The sequence below is a fragment of the Adiantum capillus-veneris genome, chromosome 21 (genome assembly GCF_014529385.1).
Source record: "Adiantum capillus-veneris isolate H3 chromosome 21, ASM1452938v2, whole genome shotgun sequence".
Lineage (NCBI taxonomy): Eukaryota > Viridiplantae > Streptophyta > Polypodiopsida > Polypodiales > Pteridaceae > Adiantum > Adiantum capillus-veneris.
Window position 1 is genome coordinate 117,298,386 of NC_140951.1, and position 20,500 is coordinate 117,318,885.

Sequence of the window (20,500 nt, forward strand, 5' to 3'; positions counted from 1 at the left end):
AGCCAAACTAAGATAACCATTCTTTAACCTTTTCTCAGAATATTGAGGTGAAAGAGTGACAGGGACAAGTTATGAGGCCCAAGCACCTTGGTAGACCTATCCTTGGGAAGAAAGCCTTGTTTGGGAAATGATTTTATGGGGTTGGCTTTGGATCTTTTTCACTCCTTTATGAGGTGGAAACCATATTTGAGAAGGAAAATTCCACATTTGAAACTTTCAACCAAAATCCTTCAAATTTGAGCATGCCTCACATCCTCCTTGCAAAAAATTGAGGCGGCCATTTTTTGGTTTGAACAGGTTTTGGATGAAGCGAACCTACCTTGGAGTTAAATCACAACAATACTTGCTTAACTGCAACAGCACTTTTGTTAAGACAGAGGAGTGAAATCCCAAGAATGTGTTTGTTGGACACTCAATATGCTCCAACAAAATGAAGGAAAAACATGCAATTGTAGCTCCTCTATATTTATATTGCTTAACTTTTGACGTCACTACCAAATGCACACTACAATGCTTTGAAAGAAGTCACAATACCACACATGCACTCTTCGGGCAATCCAATCACCAAAGGGTTGTGGAGGAAAACGTACGAAAATTTGTTGGAGAGCAAATGTATTGCACTTGTTGACCAATGCATGGTTTTTTTCTTCAACAATTCAATGAAGAGAAAGCCACATTCTAATCTTCTACAAAAAACAACAATTTTGAAGCCTCAACAGTATCTAATAGGGCAATTGAAAGCATGAAAGATATTGTGAAAGCTAAATCTTGAGACTGTCTATAATTTATTGAGAAGAGATTCCAAGGCATATTTAGTGTCCAAATTTCATCAAACAGACCTAGGGATTGTGTTGGGAGAGTGGGTAACATGCTTAGTTGGAGCCCAAAAATTGTGACTTTGGGTCTCCAATAATACTAGGGGTCAAAGTGATCGATTATCCCGTTAGGAAAGAAATGGACTCATTTTTAGACCTTTTAGCTCTAGTGAGAGAATGTTCCTTAGTCAATAGGAAGAAGGCTAACGTTACGTTGAAAAAACTTTTTTTCTCATTTTGAAAATGTCCACGAAAACCATTTTGGTGAAATTGTCACTATCACCAAAAAAGTAAGGCGCTTGATAATGACATCTTGCACAAGCGCCGAACACCTTTTTATGACCCGCTGTTGCTGTTCTATAAAGTGAAGTGCTTGTACTTGTGCATCTCGCACAAGTATCAATCACCTTTTTATGAAGTACTCGCAATTTAAATTCGAACAGATTGTACTTGATAGTGATTGATAGGTACTATTTAAGACTATGAAAGAGTCAGAACCAAGCGAATAGAGACCCTTGAGGGGTCTCTACGACCTCTATTCGCTTGGTTCTGACCTTATGAGGCTCTAGGGTTAAGATATAGCATTTTTAAGTCCACGGATGCATTCGAAACGTCCAAAAACCATAGGATAGCTCTTTAAAACGTTGAAATCTGACGTCTGTAGCTCAAGATATAGCTTACTATATACCGAGCGACATTTTTCAAGCGAACCAAAATCCGAGAAAATATTTATACAACATGGGCCCATGTTGTCCTATATGTAGCAATTTGAGTTGAGAAACTTCGCTACTCAGTATTATTGGGGCCCCATCCTCAATATCAAGGATGAAGTAGACGGGGGCATGACACCTAGGGACCATGTCTATAGTTTTCTTCTATATTCTCTCTCTCTCTCCCCCCCCCCCCAATAGCATATGAAAAACCATCTTCAAAGCTCTATGTGTGTTGATTCTTGTCTTCATGTCCTTATTCTAGATACATGACTCATGAATCAAGAGTTGTAGGGAACATACATGCCACATGCTCTCTATCTCTCCTCTCGCATGTCCTCTCTCTTTCTCTCCTACTGCAAATGCACTCTCTTTCTCCCTCTGACTGTAGTGCACAAGATTATGTCTCCTCTCTCTCTCTCTCTCTCTCTCTCTCTCTCTCTCTCTCTCTCTCGTGTATTGCACATGTGCTCGTGAATGTAGGCTAAGGTGGAAGCTACCAGGGGAGTAGGGCAAGGCTCAAGGTGCAATGTCACAAAGGCTAAGCAAGGTGCACATGTGGGTGAGGGTTTTTTGTTAAGAAAAAAAATGAGGGGGTGAGAATCTTTATAATATGTATAGTATTTAGGTCTTATAATTGAGAGAGACAGGTAACAAGGGTGCTAAGAAGAGGGAGAATGAGGGCTTGAGAAGTGCCATGTGTCAGAAGCCTAACTATTGTGCAATATTGAATTTTAAAATTCACAAAAGGATAACGTTCCTTGGGATGGTGTCTCTTCATTTATGAGACACTCAAAATTGTCAAAAGCCTAATTGTCGAGCAATATTGACTTTTAAAATTCACAAAAGGGTTACATTCCTTGGGATGGCATCTATTCACAAAAGGGTAATGTTCCTTAATGGCAGTCAAAACACATCTCAGAGACTCTCTCTCTCTCTCTCTCTCTCTCTCTCTCTCTCTCTCTCTCTCTCTCTCTCTCTCTCTCTCTCTCTCTCGCGAGCGCGCGCGTACACTCTCTCCATATTTACAAAGCAAGCACCAAAAAACCCATAACTCCAAAAAAACCGTAACTGTCTTGAGAGGGAGGGAGCCGACAACAGCATCGCCAACCAAATCCTCCAAACTCGAAGCAAATCCTTGATGCAAGGGCGCATGCCAACGTCCATTGCCAACACCCCCAAAGATGAGGTTTGAGGCACCTCCATGCTCCCCTGCAACAATGTCCACTACACTTTTACATTTGGTACAAAAGCAACGCTCCCCTGCAACTTTTACATTTGGTACAAAAGCAATGACAACTGAAGGTCAAGAGGAATGGATGCTTGGAGGGCGACAGGCTCTGGGGTGAGCCATCGGGCACCTCCGACCCCTGCTTCTTTGTCCTTCCTTTGCTAGGCCCTTTTTTTATATATAAATGGTGGAGGCCGCCTCTCCAAGACCTGTGAAGTGTGCAAACAGTGGCCCAGATCCGTTTTGAACCCAGTGTTGCTTGGAGAGATGGGCCAAAGGGGGAAGGGCAAAGTGGTGGGAGCATTCATGCTTCCTGTGAGACAGCCTATGGGCCATGTACCTCGGCTGGTCTAGGTGCTTGGAAAACTTGTTCCTTGGTGTGCTTTGATGGTGGTGTGATGGACTTAGTCCCCCACGAGCTGGTGATGGGACCTCGAGTCTTGCCCTTTCTATATTCTTCTTCGGGGGAGGAGCTTGCATGTGGTAGGCGAGAGCTCGTTCGTGGCAACCAAAGTTTTCCTTCCGCTCTTTCGATAGGTATGTTTCTCTACATGGTATTTCTTAAGGGGGTTGTTGTATGGGGGTGACAATCCTTTTTTATTGGTAAAACTCACATTATGGGAGTGAATATATTAAGAATAATCAAAAAATTTACAAACACAACTCTATGGAGAGATCTTGCCATGGAGCACATCCATAACCCAATGAGCTCATAGTTCAAGACCATCCAAATGAGAATCGATACATTTCAAATACATCGGTTGATCAGGGTAGCACCCTTGCTGAGAGAGAGGCAGGGTCTTTTTGTGTAGGCCACTTCACATGAATTGCCGTAGAGAGAGAGAGAGAGAGAGAGAGAGAGAGAGAGAGAGAGAGAGAGAGAGAGAGAGAGATTGGATAGAAAGTGAGGGTCTAGAGTCTTTGTTTATTGCATGCACAATGAGAGAGAGAGGGGGGAACAAAATCTTAACGGTTTTTTTAAAAGATTCTTCCTTTCAGGATTTTCTCAAAAAAATAGTGGCTACATACTCTCTATGTAGTTTTTTTTTTTAATCTCCATCAAAGGGTCTGTCTTTTTTTACTACACACACACACACACACACACACACACACACACAGAGAGCCAGCCATCGTGTGGATTTGTGGGTAGCTCCCTACCCTCCCTTTTTTAAAGTAAATAATTGCCTCAGTCCCTTGCATTGTTGCATGGGGCTTAGGGAGGTCAAGAGAAGGAGGGAGGGGGATTGGGTATCACATATGAATTAGTATCCACTAGTTGGGATCCTCTTTGAGATGGCTAGTTCCTTGGTTGGAAAGAGGTAGAAAGAGGAAAAAGGCGAAGGTCAATTGAACTCTTTTTTGGCCTGCCCAAAGGGCAAAGGCTATAGAGACTAAAATAGGAAAAAGGTTGAGTTGTATTTTTAAGCATTTTTTGACATGTCAAAAATGTTGATTGGTTGAAATAAGATAGTGGGTACTCATTGAAATGAATTGTGTAAATCTAATGATGGGCATGTCTTGAGTTTTGAAATATGAAATGAACTCTCATATATCAAGGAAAAGATTTTGGGTTGCCCAATGCCTTCCGAACCATGAAACGTTGACAGCTTTACATGTTAAATGATAAAGCCTTAGAGGCTCCACAAATCCCAAGAGTCACCTTTTCATTTTGAAATTTGTGTTACCCACCTTTTCATTTTGAGAATTTGGTTCACCCTTTGAAACTTGATGTAATAGACTAAAGTTGTCATTTTTGTTAGTTAAAACTTTATGGAAGGAATTTATCATTTGGGGCTTTAACCTTTAAAGATTTTTTATTTTTATTTTTAAAGATTTTAAAACTAAGTTTAGAACTTAAAGATGTGTAGAACTTTTAAAGTAAGGTCTCCAATAATCCAATGAAGACCTAGAGTTTTTTTTTTTAATTAGAAGGTAAAACTTTGAATTAAAGAAAGTGAGAATGTTACATGGATCCACAAGTAGGGGAAGGGTCACCCCGAGATGCTAGAGTCTTAGGACTTAGAACTTTAAAGCTTTTAAAGTGAGATTTACAACTTAAGGATCTACAGTTTTAAATTTGTAAAAAGACTCTAAAGCTTAAAAATTTAGAGTTTTTAAAGTGGGGTGTAGAGCATAGGAATCTAAAGCTTAGGGTGTAGAGCTTAAGGGTGCTCTTTTAATTCAATTCTATGTGCATGCTTATGTTTTTTTTAAAAAAAGCTTAGAGATGTAGTGATTTTAAAGTGGGATCTACCCTCAAATCAAGGCCTAAAATTGACGCCTACTTTTTTTTGTCAAAGGCTATTTCGCCTATCAAAACAATCTCAAAATTGCATGTCATTTTTTGTATTTATATCTTTAAGTTAACGTTATATATGGCCAATTATATAAGTTGATTGCATTACACAAAGCATATGAAAGGGGGCTTGAAAAATTGGATGTCAAAAAGAAATTTTTATCATGCCTGGCAGGCCTTATGATTTTATCACTTGTTTTAATAGGTAGGAGTTGAATTGAGGAAGTAAAGTGCGTGGATGGATGCAATGGCCTTAGGTGTAGTCCCGGTGTAGTCCACCCCATCATCATTGGTAGACCTTTCTTCCTAAGGGTCCCCTTTTATTTCACAAGTTTCTTATGTATGAGGAGAGTGGTTGTGATTTTATGTGACAGACATGCAACCTGGGTTTCCCCTTTCGTCAAGATTGTGGACATTCAACAATCTGCTTAGAAGTCAAAGTCTGGTTAGTAGTTTCATGTGCTTGCATTGCAATGTGTATGATACTACTACTGGCTAGTAAATTTAGGGAGGAAGTATATTTTGTGTGTGTGTGTGTGTGTGTGTGTGTGTGTGTGTGTGTGTGTGAGAGAGAGAGAGAGAGAGAGAGAGAGAGAGAGAGAGAGAGAGAGTGGCTCCCTTTTTCCACTGGCACAAGGATAATAGAGTCACATTCTTTAGCTTTGTACAAGTGAATTTATCATCACATTGATTTATATGTATATGAATTATCACTATAAACTCATGTTGTTGGTCAGATGCATATGTAGATAGGGCGATAAAAAGAGACACGATCAAGATCTACTAGATTTGTGAGGGCAGTGGAGCAAAGAGCTTTGCAATTTTTGGTCTAGTTTGAGAATCAGAGATACTATGGGTTCTTTTCTTCAAACTCTAGTTTAATTTCTTTTCTTTATTTCTTCCTCCCTCCTTACACACAAACAAAGGCACCTTTCCTCTTACGCATCAACACCATCTACAAAAGGCCTCCAAATTGCATCTACCAAAAAGAGCCTAAAGCTTCTACGCATGTCAATTTCTCAATGTTGGGAGAAGACTTCAAGATAACACCATGTGTGTGTGTGTGGTGTGTGTGTGTGTGTGTGAGAGAGAGAGAGAGAGAGAGAGAGAGAGAGAGAGAGAGAGAGAAGCATGCGATAGTGGACGCAACACAAACTTCTTACCTACAATCGACCATCAATTTTTCTTTCAGGATCTTGGCAGATTCCTCATAAAAGCTGAATAAAACTCAGTGAGGATACTGATACTGGTCAACAAATAGCAACACAATAGGTGATGCTCTCAATTTGCAACACCCTAAAATATTCAGGATAGTCGGCTACTAAGGGTGCCCCATGAGGAAGAGTTGAAAAAATACTAAGGTCTGCTATAATTAAGCAGAGTTGAAAAATACTCAAATATAGTACAAAACTTGTGTGGGGGGGGGGGGGGGGGGGGGGGGGGGGGGGGGGGGGGCTGCAAGGTCAAGTGTTGATGCATATAGGGAGGTCTATAGACATCATGTTAGCAATGTTAGACTAGTGTTTGGGAAAAATGGTCTTCACAAGCTTACAAAAAGCTACGAGGTTTTGTTACTTGCTAGCAAAAAACGCAACAAAGAAAAAGCTCAAGAGTTATCCAATGTCAAGGTCGGTAGCAAAGACCTCTCGCTTAGCATACCCATTCTTAAATTTAACTGATATCTTTAGGAGTTATAGGGTCAATTTATTTAGTCTCTTGAGTAAATAAATGAGTGACTTACATCAACTCTGGCTATGTGTGCTTTGATGAAATGCCTCTCATTAACTCGCTCGATTTTATCATCATCGCTCGAAAAAGTTCGCTCGGAGTTTGGGATTCATCGGTCTTCACGATTGTATATCACATATAAGTGGAATCATATTGTTCTATTTTGTTTTCTATAAATTTTTTGTTAATCCTTTTTGTATGCTATAAATCCTTGGCAAATTGTAAGATACATTAATGGTAATCGTTATCGCATATGTGATGGAAAAAAAAGCATCATAGAAACAACAAGAATAATGATGCTTTACATAATTAGAAAAGCCTAAATACTATTATCATAGTAATTAATTACTCAACATATTGATGTTATATGGTAGTGAGGATGCGAGCGATTAAGAAAATCACTCAATAGATTTTATCTATATAGATTTTTGTATGTCTGTGTAGACTCGTATAGGAGAAGAAGTAGCATTAGAGAAGTTTTAATATCCTAGGAAAAATTCCAAGTGTATGCTGGTGATTGACAAATGACGAAGGAGAAGATGGAGATAGAGAAACTAGCATTTGGTTTTTTTTCCAAACTCATTTTGCCTAACCTCGTGACCATAAGGGGAATCGACCCCAAGTTAGCTCTGGAATTATGCTTATTTAAAAAAAAAGAGTAATATGACTCACTCCAATAAGGCAATCCATCTTGACAAGCAGAGGCATTGCATCACAAATCAGCAGCACGGCGAAGCTTGCGGCAGCCAGCAGGGTGAACTGTTGACGTTACTTGTGGAAGAAGACGGCGGTTACCACTTGCTCAGGCCCCTAGGAAACACCTCTCTCTCTCTCTCTCTCTCTCTCTACGACAACCATCCAACGCCATCTCTTTCTCTCTCTTTAGCCAACCACTTGCCCACCATCAACTTTTGTGTTTGCATGCAACTCCTGCTACACGCCCCATTAATCCTTACCCATTATCTACTCTCACTCGCTAGCTTTATGTGGCCGCCATCTAGCCCACCTAAAGGTGATGAATGTGGTGTGGGCGCCTTGACTCTCATAGCCATCTAGCAATCTCTCTCCCTCACTCGCCAACCACGCACGTGGCGAGCTGCTGTCTGCAACACCTCCTTACCAACCAACCCCATCATGCAGCAGCCATGCAACATCGCTTACCATCCACTTACTTGCATGCTCGCATGGAGTTGTAAGCCAACTAACCACCACTGGTTATGTGACTCTCACCCTGTGTGTGTGTGTGTGATCTACGCCTGACGGCGCATGAGCAACCCACAACCACCCATGCTGTTCCAAGCTAATCATAACAGCTGCCAACCCTCTCTCTTATCAGCCACTATCCATCACCCACACTTGTAGGCAGTGGATCCCAACCACTTGACCCTTCTCAGTTCCAAATATTGGAGGCTGGCCACTCACGCCCATCAGGCCACAATTCTATCACACGATTGCATGGCGGATCAACCGCCATATCACTATGTCACCATGCTACACTAATGACTTTAACCTCAGCTAATCACGTGTGCAGCTTCTCTCTCCCCCTCGTACTGTGACGAACCCCCATCAGCAGACTCTCTCTCTCTCTCTCTCTCTCTCTCTCTCTCTCTCTCTCTCTCTCTCTCTCTCTCTCTCTCTCTCTCTCTCTCTCTCTCTCTCTCTTCCAATACCACTACCTACAGAGGCAAACACTGTCGAAGCTCTTCAGCGACGACTGAACCCCCCCCCCCAAAGGACGACTGCTTATAGTGGGGAGCATTGACGAAGCTCCTCCGTGAGAGTGATGCAACAACGCCCGCTATAGAGCATCCTCGGGCATTGACGATGATGCTGATGATGATTTTTTTTTCAATCTTTTATTGTACTTCATTTTATTTTTGTATCCAGGCATTGGATTAGATTCACAAGGATTGTATCAATTTGTCCTCATATTTAACTTTGGCCTTTTGAAGATGTTAATATAATATTTCATTTCATTTCTCCCCCTTGTAATTCCAATTTCTCCTTCGTTGAGTATGGTTGAGTTTGTTCTCCTGCTCAGCTGTGTATGCTTCTGAATTGGAAAAATTTTAAGTCTGGTATACATGTTATACAATATCTCTATTCTCTTCTTGGAACCCTTCTTGCCTACCCTCCAATTAACTACATCATGCATTCCTGACGAATTTTCAATTTTAGTGCTCCTGCTCAATAGTGTGTTGTCACTTAACAAAGGATACGCTAGGTTTCATCTTACATTGTTAATAGCCTCCAGCATCTCATGTACATTTTTGCATCCCTTGAACAACTAATGGCTGCATAGGATTTGCCAGTTTATTCAAGCTGAACTTTCACACTTAAGAAGCATGGCAGATGTGCCCAAACTACACTGTCCACTAAACGCTGTAATTTATTTGCATCTTCCTCTTATACTCCTCAACCTCATGTCCATCAGTCTAAGCTTTAAATGATCTAAAAGTTCTTTATTAAGTACTAGATTTTTGGAATACACTTTCGAAAGCTCTAATCTGTATAGCTCCTCATAACAAACGTGCAAATTTCATTTTAATTTTGTACCCAGACATTGGATTAGATCTACAAGAATGGTATCAAATTGGTCTCATAGGAAAATTATGGCGTTTTGAAGACTGTTAGTATAACATTTCATTTCATTTCATTTCTCTCTCTCTCTCTCTCTCTCTCTCTCTCTCTCTCTCTCTCTCTCTCTTTCCCCTCTCTCCGCCTTCCCTCTTGGTCGATGGTCGATGGCATGGATTGGACATTGACAAGCTACACACACATTTTGATGACAAAACAATTGTGCACACACACACACACACACACACACACACACACACACACAGAGGAAATGCTCGCAAAACACTGCCTTGCAACACCCTGCATAGCACAACAAGGGTCGTCTTCACCACTCACTTCTTGCACTGTGATCGCCTTATCCCGAGCCTTTGAAAATGGCCAATTTTTTTCAAACGGGGGTCAAGAGGAAGAGAGGAGGCCATGGCAGCCTCAACCTTGCACAAATTGCCCAAAACTACACCATTTGTATTGGTTGATTTCGATCGAGACAGGTAGTGAGTGATGTTGGTGTTGTAATTTTGATATTCTTTTTAAAAGCTTAGCACATGCTATGGTGAAGACTAGGTAGAACCCTACCATTTAGAGTGAGTGCAACTTATGAATCTCTTCAATTGTGACATCTACATATCCTATCTCAATTTCACAGATGCGCCATGTTTTTTTTTAGTTATCACACGTATGATGACACTTTATCAACAATTTTAAGTTAGAATTTTGATAGCCATTTGAATATATTCATCTAAATGTTGTAATCAGTGTTTTGCAAACATTTTTTGCTGCAAGATATCTAAAATGCTACATCTTTTTTATTTTATTTTATTTTATTTATTAAGTAGATAGCACGATTGATTATTGCGAAATCTGTCCTCACACTACAATACTGCAATGTTGTGGAACTCTGAAACTTCTAACAAGGCATCAAAATAGTACTTCTCTCTTTAGTTGCCTAGAAAGTTGCAGGGATGATGTTTGTACATAATTTGTTCATGAGGCAGTACATTTCACTCGTCCATTCATTCTTAATACTTCTGAAGATAAAATGGGATGTTGACCTTCTCATTTCAAGTGTGTAGTGAGAAACAAATGATGCTAGCAAAAGGTGTTTGCAAGAACAGAATTTCAAGAAGTATGAGGGATACATTGCTAACCACATGAGTTGAAGTACTACAAGAGCCTCACGGCTTGCCATATACACACATGTACGTACTTTTTTAGATGCAAAGTATCCTTCATGTATATACATCAAATAAGTCACTCCTCTTTTCATATTTCATTTTTTTTCATTGTCTTCTCAATTGAGTACTCAAACAATGCTAAGGTCATGGCTTCCAATTGCATTGAAAGGAATTTTTATTGAGATCATTTGTCAGTAAGCTGTGTAGCTACTCAAATGAGCCAAGGTGCTCTGGGATAGTGAATAACAATTTGTAAGTATTTCGCTACTCAAACATACTCCAATTTGGTACCAGGTAAATGTTTTGTAACTTTTATGTCTTGTCTAGTCCATTGATCACTTGCACACATATTCGCCGAATTAGGCAGTGTGTTAATGCTCATCCTAGTGTAGATTCGACGATTTAGGCAACACCACTTGTGCATGCAGATCCATCGATTTAGGTAGTACGAGTGCATATTTCTCGATTTAGGTAGCACACCAACAAACAATAGATTCAAAAGTTTAAATAAAATTAGTGCAAATTTGCCGGTTTAGGCAACACAAGTGCAGATTTGCCAATTTAGGCAATATAACTCATTGGTGTCGATTCGCCGATTTAGGCATCACTGATCACAAAATCATGTTGTAGTGGCTAGCCACCACTGTCCCTAGCATGCTTTTGTTACCCCGGTATATGTATATGTTGGCAGATATTTGGATTTGGAATGGGTATATGATGATTTTTTGTCGCAACAGTATTATGGAATTGAACTTGAGGTTGATGTGAATTGATTTATTGAATGATGAGTGTGGCCGATGATATCTTGATTTGTCAGGATATGACATATACTACTTATTCTAGTGGTATGGAACACTAGAATCGGTAGTATGTGGATGATGGCATGCATGAGTAATGTTGTTTAGTTTCATAAATTCTTCTTTTACTATGTGATATTTTTGACATAGCATACTAATCACTGTTTTTGACAAGTATGGTTTGCAGATTCTTATCTTTGCAACTGAGGACATTTTCTTTTTAACGGAGAGATGTGTAATGGAATTGATAATTACCTATTTATTATAGCTGACAGGTGGAAAAAGAATCAATAGTTATTGGACTATGCAAAAGGATATACAATTTATTTACATTTTATGATTTAAGTGGTCTTTATGAGCTTTAGCCATTTATGACCGGCCGGCCAGTTTGTACTCAGTTTGAGCATTCAAGAAGTCTATGATACGTGCTAGAGGAAAATGCTTAGTTTTGCACGGGGGGAGATTGCACCCATTGCTTGTGTCTTTCTTCTCTCCTCTCTTCCTTTCTCTCTCGCCGTGCCAATGTAGCACTCCGACTTAGGAGGTGTGTCTGCACGGTCTTTCTCTCTTTCTCCCATGCTCTACCTATCTCATATCAGACTTGCTATAGATTCTATGCATATTCAATTATCCAAGTACGTGGATTTGTGGATTATATCATCGATTGTGCGCTATTTGCATATTTTGCGGGGACACCGCGCTCCTGTTTGTAGCAACATCTGTGCTCACAAGCGACTTCACTCACACATACAAACCACCATAGCAGCATGCAAGTAAAATAGCATGTGATTTTGCATCTAGAGCATCATACTATGGTGGATAACTCAAGCGTATGTAGATACACTTACCCACACATACTCTCTCTCTCTCTCTCTCTCTCTCTCACACACACACACACACACACACACACACACACACACACTTATCTAGCTGACAATTCTTTGGCTAACCCTTCGGTACCAACACTTGCTTATCCACCTAAACCTTAGACTAGGTTCACATATCGACCTAAACATAAAATTTTGGATTTTCTCAAAGTTGAAAATACAAAAGAAGATCCAAAACTTGCTAAGCTCTCCATCAAACACTGTCTCTCCCTCTCTTTCTCTAATTGGAAAAACATTATATACAGGTAAGCCAACGAAGTTGGTGGTGCCTTGAAACTTGGACCCTCAGTTGGGAAATTGGTGACCTGCCCTTGTGGTGACCCACATACACACATTTATACATTGTTATCTGGTGTAAAAATTGTGGCGAGTGGGTACAATCGACAAGTCTATTCCTAGCTCAAAACCCCTCTGGCATTACTTTGTTTTCCCACTTAGTAGAATTTAATGTATACCCTTGGCCTCCTTGCATTGAAAAAAGTCACCCCTCCCATTGATTTCTATTCTTTAAAGAAACACACATGCCTGCTCTGGCCTGTGCTTTCTCGCACACTCATGCACAATCGACCCTACTTGAGGAGACACTCACCTAAGGACTCGCTCTCGAATAAGGTAATCCCATTCTGAATGAATTCAGATGTGCACACACACACACACACACACACACATCCACAAGCATGTGAGAGGACACACACAAAGCTGTGTGAAAATCGAACGCCATAAAATGTTCAACCTTTTCGCAGAGCATGCATCCCAATTGGATTGCATAGGCTACTAGTTTTGGATCAAAACCCATTTGCATCACATTAATTATCCACCAAGTGGGTATCAATATAGTTCTAACCATTCTTGGCCTTGCGTGGTAGGTTAACACACACACACACACACACACACAATTGTCAGTATATCCGGTTATCCCTCGCAAGCTGGATCTTGGAGATCCCGACCTCTCTCATCTCTTATAATCTACACTCGCAGTTTCAGACCTGCATCATCGCCCTCTTCTTCTTCCCTCGCATGTGCGTGGACACACAGAGAAAAAAAAAAAAAAAAAAAAAACACACACACACACACAATAAACTAAAAAAGACCTCATATACAAAAATGCATCACGCACATGTACACATACTCATGTTCTATAGAGAGTGAGTTAGACCATCACCAATTTTTTTTACTATTATTATACGAAATGGTATCAATAAATTTTAAACTTATGTCAATTTATTTGATTCACAAAAAATGGTGAGAGTATGATTTGCACATGTATACACACACACACTAGGTTTTGATGTTTTACAAAGCTCCAGTATATTTATTAATTTAAATTAAAAAAAAAAAACACACACACACGCTCACTCTCAAAGTTAGGAGATCCCCTCTCCCCCCCCTTTTTTTGGTGGGTATCTTATTATTATTTGCTTAAAATGTTTTTTGGGTGTGACTCTCACCCAACCCTCAAATTTGAATGGTGGCCCTAGTTTGCATTTTGAAGGCTCATTAAAACTACCTTTTCACTAGATGCACAAAAAAGAAAGTCATATAAGTGCAGCCGTCCAAGGCCTTGAGAAAGCTCTCAATTTCTTTCTATACAAATTGGAAGGGTACAAATAGGATATCCAAATACTTTTTTGAAAATCTTTCACTTGTTTTAAAATGTAGTGGCACAAGGCCTTGAGAAAGCTCTCAATTTCTTTCTATACAAATTGGAAGGGTACAAATAGGATATCCAAATACCTTTTTGAAAATCTTTCACTTGTTTTAAAATGTAGTGGCTGCATTGACAAGGAAACATGTAGGACCATCACCTATACTTTTTATTTTTAAACAAAGACAAAAGATGGTAAAATACTTTCCCTACCCTCTAAAAACTTCTGCCACTAGCTCTCATGCACACCAAACAAAAGAAGTTTTGCACACACACACACACAAAAATCTCTCTTAGGCATTGATTTTTAAATAAAAGGGTATTGCTAAAAGAGGAGGAAACGGATTGTAGCTTTGTTGTCTTTTATCATTCTCTCTCCTTCTCACATGTACACACACACACACACACACACACACACTCTTATAATATTGTCTCTATGCAAAACAGAAATTGGTGTATCTAATAATAGGTCACTCTACTCTTCAACAAATTGAGGACATATGAGGATAAAAGGAGAAGAAGAGTGATGGATGCCTACCAAGAGAGCCTTGACTATACACAAGCTTGAGTTGTACTACACAGTAGAGCTTGAAAGACTATTTTCTTACTTTCAATTTAGCATAATTTTATGATAGCTGCATATATTGAGAAGCCAATCAAAGTATAAATTGTAGCACTATATCAATCATCAAGGTACCCTTGGACATCACAGTCTTGGAGGTGATTTGCAACATGGCATTACTTCTTGCCACAACTTCACAGGTGTTGTTTAATTCATCGTTTTGTCATCAATTTTAAATATGGTGAAGAAATTGTTGCAATTTTTGTACAAATGTTTTCATATGTATTCACACACCCATAGGTACATACATGCGTGTGCATGTATGCACACTTGCACACACACACACACACACACACACACACACACACACACACAAAAGCAAAACAAAACACACCCTCACTTGAAAATACACTATACCTACAAAAATGCATGCACATGTATAAAATCCTGTGCGCATGTGCGTTCGTGTGTGCACATGTGCACACACGATCACTCATTCAAATGTAAGTAAGCAAAGCTAGAGATTATAACTAAATATACTTCTAATCCACATGTGCGCGCGCGTGCACATGTGAGTGCGCGTGCACACACACACACACAAACAAACACACAGTAAGGAATTTTGACATAGTGCATATGTATATTGGTTTATTTGTTACATCCATACAATGAAATGTAGGGTTTTGTGATAAATACAATAGGGGATTATATACTACAAACGATGATGGTTTTAAATCTATAAGTTTCATGGACACACCCTCTACATTTATCGATACATGCATATTCACAATAATATTTTTATTGTGAATTCAATGTCTTGAGAAGATGTTCTCAACTTGTGTGATTACAAAATAAGAGATTGTTGGGAGTTAAAACTCATTTATATTAAATGGTGATTATTTTTTTCTTTCTCTCTCTCTCTCTCTCTCTCTCTCTCTCTCTCTCTCAATGGATAATTTACCTCATTATTGGAGAATGCAAGATGCTACGCATTGCTAGATGTGACAACTATAACACGTGGATGGGGGGCGTTTTACACCTGTCACCCATTCAATACATGATTAATTCTAACTATGTGTTGTCTGGTTGGTTGGCAGGTGAGTCTCTCATCCCTCAGCTAGGAATGCTTGTGGCAGAAAGCATCTCCTACAAAATCCAATTTCTTTGTGAATTTATCTTTGTAAAGCTGATTAATGCTATGTTCTTTTGTAATTTATGATCATAAAGATAATTTATTTTATATTGAAAATTCAATCTAAATTGTACTTAAGCATATGATTCCAATTGTGGTTAGGATTAAAACATAAAACACACACACCCTTGTTTCCTAACTAGCCTTTGGTCAGGCTAGTATCATATGCTTAAGTGTCAATTTAGTTGGAATTTGTTTAGAGATCTAACTGTTTACATGTATTATTTAGGAGAAATGGATTCCATCATTGGTTAAACTTGGATATACTGCTACTAAAGCTCCTATTCCCATTCCTCCCATTGGTACACAATGCATTTTATCTTGTTTTAAGGGCCCTGATTTTCATAAGAAACTCCTAGATTTTGAAAAATTATCATGTGAAAATAAAACCCTGTCTGCCCTTAACATTGCATCTATAAATGATTGGATTTCTCTTCTCGTAACATCACGAAAAAACCCCACTGATTGTCTTGAGGCATTTAATAAGCTATTAATCTTGTTATCATTAATAGATTGCCAAGATTCATGTGATTTGAATTTTTACTTTTCATCCCTACCTAATATTGTAAATAGGCTTTTACAAATAAATGGTATTCCATCTATTCCTATAGAGCTTAAATCTCAAGTGGAAGTTGTCAACCCTCTCTTGGATTTAGACTTATTGGACCCTGAAGAGAAAGAAGCATTGTCTAGTCTAGCTTTTCATTCTTCTGACTTATCTCCTTCTAAAAACATCTCTGTAGCCTTCTCTAGTTTAGTTCCTTTACTTCCTCCTAGACAAGTCGAATTGGACTCTATTCGACTTAATCACAAGCTATGGGATTTTGAGCTCATCAATCATAGGGCTCCTTTCTCAGTAGAATCCTTAGCCCTTATTTGTAGCATCTCCCCTGATCTTGTAGAGAATTGTAAAGCCACTGCTATCCAAGCAAAGCACTTACTATCTTCTGATTTCTTTTTTGAGCTTAGCGAAATCAAGCTTTCTGATATAGATTCTTCTGAATGCTCTAATTTGTCACTTATAGCACGAACAAAAGGGCCCATTAACCAAGACAAATCCAAGGATCCACAAAAATTCCTTAAGAATTGTTGGAATACCTTTAGACCCTTTTTAAAATGTCAATGTAAGAGGGCAGACCCTAACTCATCTTGCACAGCCTCTATCCTTTGGCTAGACCACCTTTTATGGTTTGTCTTCCAAAATTTACCCAAATTTTTCTCATTCTCTTATGGACCAGCACAAGTCTATGCATTCATTGGGTGGGTAGCAACTATTCCCATAGAGGTAAGAACTGCTCTTATTGTATACTTTTGGTTTCATGAGCATATGCTAGAGGCAGCCCGTGGCCTAGTCCTCTATAGTCCCAATACTCCATTACTCCCAAAGCTAGTAAATACTCCTATTGCAAACACCATTGAGTCTATTCTTAAGCCTTCTAAAAACAAAGACTCATTCAAAAGGCTTCCTTATACCCCTTTTAGGATGCAATCCACTACCAAAAAGCCAAGAGAGTTTTGTGGATAAGAGGAATTGGGAGAAACTTCGAAAGCTTTGGATTTCAATGATGATGATGACCAGGTTCGCTTCTTAACTAGAAAAGCTAATCATCTCTTCTCTTTTTCCACTAAGAAGAAACATAGTAAGAGATTTATTCATGTCCTATTTTTTAATAAGTTCTTTGATTTCTTATCCCCTGAAACTGTGTTTAAAGAGGTTTTGAAAGAATTTAATATTAACAAAACATTTAAGGAATTAAACATTGGGTTTGCATGGAAATACACTAAAAACTTATCCACCTTACTATACAAACCCTTAGAAATTTTTTGCAACTTCTCTTTCCCACTAGTAGAATGTATTTGTTCCACTTCAAAAAGATTCAAACCATTTCTCAAAACTTTTGATAACTATGGTTGCCATGTAGTAACTACAAACCAAGAGATATGTAGACATCCATTGCTTAAAGAAGTGGTTAGTAAAGGCTTAAATCATATTCCATATGAACCATTGAATCCCAAAGCAATTATTAATGAATTATGTGATTGTTGGCCAAAAGTGTGTAAATTAATGTGCATCAATGAGTCTGTAGCACATCATATATTTATAACAAAGATAGTTATGAGAGAATTCTCAGCCATTTTTCCCAATCATAGACAGAATAAAAAATCTTGGTATAGAAATAAAGATTTATTAGATGAGATTGCTTATCTTAATACTCATCTTTTCATTTGTGGATTGGATAAGTCAGCCCAAACACCCACTTTTATTTGTAAAAACCTCATTAGAAATGCCACTAAATTAAGGATATCTTCTAGTGAATTCGAATACTCCATGGTAGAGGAAAATACTATTTTTGAAGCAATTTGTAAATTCTCTCTGAATAATAATATTGATTCATCTTTGCATTAGACATTCCCATATCTAATGGGAAATTTTAAAATTCACAAAAATGACTTCCGTTAGATCACTAATGCACATGGATGCATGTTTTCCAATGTTACATCAGTTATAACTAAGTTATTAAAGACAATAAATAATGGCCTTATGGAATACATTGAGTCCTTACACAACAAAATATATACATTCACACACATTCATACCAATGCTTATTGGATTATTCAAAATCAATATGATTGTCTAATTAATTTACCTAAAACAATCTTTAGCATACATACTTTCGATATAAAATCATGCTATGAAGCTATTCCTCATTATGGTCCCAATAGCTTGATTGAGTCTCTTAAAAACATATTGAAAGTAATAAATACCTTAGGTTATAAAGGGTTAAAAAAATCTAAAAGCACTTATATTCTCACTAAGAAACAAAAAGAGATATCTTTTCATTTTGATGATTTTATTAGCATCAATGCATTTGTCTTAGATAATTGCTATACCAAATTAGGTTTCAATATAGTCAAACAAATTAAGGGAATCCCTATGGGATATTCTAGTTTCCCATTATGGTGTAATTTGTATTTGGCATGGTTTGAATTAGATTTTATTCGACGCCTATCGCAATTAAATTATAGTAATAGACTAAAAGCTTTCCTTCTCTCATTTAGGTTTATGGATGACTCGTTGTTTATTAACAATGAATTTGTGTTGCAAAGTTTAGGACTTACAAATCACACTGATCACACAGATGTGGGGACCATATACCCATTGGATATCATTACCATAAAGAATACCACAAACGCCTATGATACCACTTACTTGAACACTTATATTTCACTTACTCGACCCTTTATTGGTAATTATGAAACATCGATAGCTTGAAAAAAAGAAAGGCTTCCTTGTTCAAGTGTCTCATTTATACATGCTTTTAGTAATAGACCTAAGAAAATGGCAGATAAAGTGTGTATATCTCAAGTAATGCCAATTATTTATAATGCATCACACACCTCAATAGCATACATGGATGTAATGCATCTTATATCATTGTTTACAAAGAATGGTTTTAATCAAAATAGAATTACAAGTAACATTCTTGAATTTTTGAAACGTAATGAATTTCCTTGTTTAAAGATTGATAAAGATATGCTAATAGCATTTCTTAGTGGGGGGGAGGTCCACATGGTGGACTCACCCCCCACCATGTTGACCTCCCTTTCCCTAGGGATGGGGGAGGGCCACACACACACACACACACACACACAATAAACTGAAAAAGACCTCATGTACAAAAATGCATCACACACATGCACACATACCCATGTTCTATAGAGAGTGAGTTAGACCATCACCAATTTTTTTAACTATTATTATATGAAATTGTATCAATAAATTTTAAACTTATATCAATTTATTTGATTCACAAAAAATAGTGAGAGGATGATTTGCACATGTATACACACACACACACACACACACACACACACACACACACACACACACACACACACTAGGTTTTGATGTTTTACAAAGCTCCAATATACTTATTAATTTTAAAAAAACACACACACACACACACGTTCACTCTCAAAGTTAGGAGATTTCCCCTCTCTCCCTTTTTTTTGGTGGGTATCTTATTATTATTTGCTTAAAATGTTTTTTGGGTGTGACTCTCACCCAACCCTCAAATTTGAATGGTGGCCCTAGTTTGCATTTTGAAGGATCATTAAAACTACCTTTTCACTAGATGCACAATATATTAATTAAAAAAAAAACACACACACACACACATGCTCACTTTCAAAGTTAGGAGATCCCCCCTCCCCCCCCCCCCCTTTTTTTTGGTGGGTATCTGATTATTATTTGCTTAAAATGTTTTTTGGGTGTGACTCTCACCCAACCCTCAAATTTGAATGGTGGCCCTAGTTTGCATTTTGAAGGAACATTAAAACTACCTTTTCACTAGATGCACAAAAAAGAAAGTCATATAAGTGCAGCCATCCAAGGCCTTGAGAAAGCTCTCAATTTCTTTCTATACAAATTGGAAGGGTACAAATAGGATATCCAAATACTTTTCAGAAAATATTTCACTTGTTTTAAAATGTAGTGGCTGCATTGACAAGGAAACATGTAGGACCATCATCTATACTTTTTGGCCTGCCCAAAGGGCAAAGGCTATAGAGATCATTTCTCTTTTTGTTGACTAAAATATAAAAAAAATTGAGTTCTATTTTCAAACATTTTTCAGTAGGCCAAAAATGCTTATTGGTTGAAATAAGATAGTGGGCACTCATTTAAACATGAAGAGTTTGTAAATGTAATGATGATGATAGACATGTTTTGAGTTTTGAAATATGAAGTGAAAAGGATTTTGGACTCCTTTGATTTATAATGCATAGTTTTATTTTTAAAATAAACAGTTTTTGAGTGGTTGGGGCCTTGGACTCACGAGGGGAGAACCCTAAAAAGAATCGAGTATTTAATAAAGCCCTTTGG

The 20,500-nt window shown here is 38.1% G+C and overlaps 1 long non-coding RNA gene across 1 annotated transcript; it reads left to right on the plus strand.

Annotated features, from left to right (window-relative positions):
- Nucleotides 1-40: 40 nt before the first annotated feature.
- LOC147431599 (uncharacterized) lies at nucleotides 41-463 on the plus strand. The gene is made up of 2 exons (XR_015185712.1): nucleotides 41-173; nucleotides 298-463. It is a non-coding gene; the product is annotated as an uncharacterized LOC147431599 (long non-coding RNA).
- The last annotated feature ends 20,037 nt before the right edge of the window (nucleotides 464-20,500 follow it).